This window comes from Anopheles stephensi, unplaced genomic scaffold (genome assembly GCF_013141755.1).
Source record: "Anopheles stephensi strain Indian unplaced genomic scaffold, UCI_ANSTEP_V1.0 ucontig21, whole genome shotgun sequence".
Lineage (NCBI taxonomy): Eukaryota > Metazoa > Arthropoda > Insecta > Diptera > Culicidae > Anopheles > Anopheles stephensi.
This window is the reverse complement of record NW_023405136.1, coordinates 72501-75106: the sequence shown is the minus strand read 5'-3', so window position 1 is coordinate 75106 and position 2606 is coordinate 72501.

Here is a 2606-nt window from a genome sequence, read left to right as displayed (position 1 = left end):
CGGTAGATGGGCGGTTGATGTGTCCGGCAAAGCAGCCATCATCGCTGCCGGAATGCGCCCCATTCAACGCCTGTTTAGCAGCCAAGTTCCGGGATTGGTTGCGGCGGAAGTGGGCGGTATCGTTTTCATCAGCTGCTATGCCTCCCCAACCCTCACCGTCGAGGAGTTTGCCGCTTTCCTCGATGCTGTCTACATCGAAGCCAGAGCTCATCCGCATGTCGTCTTGGCGGGTGACTTTAATGCCTGGCATGAGGATTGGGGTAGCGCCAGGACGAAGGAAAGAGGCGTTGAACTTGCAACGACCACCGCTCTATTAGAGCTTGAGTTGCTAAACCGTGGACGTAGGCCAACGTTCGTGGGCAACGGAGTGGCCAGCGAGAGCATCGTTGACGTCACTTTTTCAAGTCCTTCGCTAGCGCAACAAGATTGGAGAGTGCTGGATAATGCGTCGGCCAGTGACCATCGTTACATTAGGTTCACTGTTGGACCTAATGGCAACAACAGCAGCAGTACCAGCAGGCGAAACCACCAGCAGCCATCAAGATCTCGTCAGCAAGCAGTTCCGAGACGTGCAGGCAAGATGTGGAAGTCTCGGCAATTTCAGGTCGAGCCATTCAAGATCGCGTTGGACGCAGTCCGGTTCCCTGAAGCCGCCACATCACCGGAACAACTTGTTGCCCTACTATCCAGAGCTTGCGACGAGGTAATGCAGCGAGTACGAGCCCCGTCGTACAACATCCGGCCCCAGCTTTACTGGTGGACAGCAGAGATCGCAGCGCTGCGCGATGCTCTCCAGGCCGCTAGCGAGTACGCCCTCAGTCGGAGAAATCCGGATGAGAGAGCCGCAGCCGCCGAAAGAAAGCTGGAGGCAAGGAAGGCTCTGACTCGAGCAATACGACGCAGCAAAGAGAAGGTCATGGCAGATCTGATCGCGCAAGCCAATGACCACCTGTTTGGCGATCTATATAAGATCTTGAAAGCGCGTCTACAAGGCAGTCGTGCCCCGCCTGAAACAGATCCGGTAGTACTGAAGAGGATTGTTGACGACCTCTTCCCACAACACCCGCCCTTCCGATGGCCTGAGGAAAGCAGCAGTACTACCAACAACATCCGACCAATAGCAGAGGAAGAACTGCTTACCATTGCGGGGAATCTCGCAACTCGAAAGGCGCCGGGATTAGACGGCATCCCGAACGCAGTCCTACGCACCGCCATTCGAGAACATCCCGCAGTTTTCCGAAGAGTTTACCAAGAGTGTCTTGATCGGGGTATATTTCCCGCGGCTTGGAAGAGACAGCGCCTTGTCTTGCTGCCTAAGCCGGGAAAGCCGCCTGGTGAATCCTCCTCGGTCAGGCCTCTTGGCATGATCGACGGTCCGGGGAAAATTCTTGAAAAGCTGCTATTGGACCGGCTCCATGTCCACCTGGAGAACCCCGACGCTCCACGGCTCTCCCCAGTCCAGTATGGGTTCCGGAGAGGAAGATCCACGATCATGGCGGTTCAGCGCGTTGTGCAGGCTGGGCAACGCGCCATGCAGTTTCACCGGACGAACAACCGCGACAAACGATGCTTGATGGTGGTTTCTTTGGATGTGAGAAACGCGTTCAACACATCAAGCTGGTCGGCAACAGCAGCAGCTCTTCAGCAGAAGGAAGTCCCTCCTCAGCTTCGAGCGATATTGGCCAACTGGTTCGAGGACAGGCAGCTCATCTACGACACCGACGATGGCCCAGTTACGCGGAGCCTATCTGCTGGCGTCCCACAGGGGTCCATTTTGGGCCCCACTCTGTGGAACGTCATGTACGACGGCGTACTGGGTCTTGAGCTGCCGGATGGAGTGGAGGTTGTTGGCTATGCCGACGACCTTGCGCTGCTGATACCCGGAACCACTCCACAGCAAACCTCCCAGCTGGCCACCGCAGCAGTGAACACCATCAGCAGCTGGATGACGACGCATCGGCTCGAGTTGGCGCCTGCGAAGACCGAGGCCGTGATGATTTCCACCATGCGGACCGACCCCGAGGGATACGCCATTGACGTCTTGGGCACGCAGCTGCGATCTGCGAAGACGGTCAAGTACCTCGGGATCATCGTCGACGAACATCTGTCCTGGCGACCACACGTCGAGCACGCCTGTGCAAAGGCGCTCCGTGTGGCCAAGTCGGTCTCGCTGATGATGCGAAACCACAGTGGTCCGAAGTGTGCCAAGCGTCGTCTTCTTGTGTCAGTCGTAAATTCCATCCTTCGATATGGCGCTCCTGTTTGGCACGCAGCAGTCGAGCGCCAGGTCAACAGAAGGATGTTGATTCGCGCACAACGAGAGTGTCTGCTGAAAGCGGCGTTCGCATTCAGAACGGTGAGGTATGAGACAGCTGCAGTACTTGCGGGTGTGATACCGATTTGTCTGCTGGTGAAGGAGGACGCTCGCTGTTACCATCGGCAGCATGCTGCAGCAGACACAGCCATCAGTGGGACACCAACAGCAGCGCAGATTCGGCTGGAAGAACGCCAAGATACGTTATACGCTTGGCAGGAGCAGTGGGATGCTGACGCGGCAGCGCCGAATGCCTCACGATTCGTTCGTTGGGCACACCGCGTCATCCCCA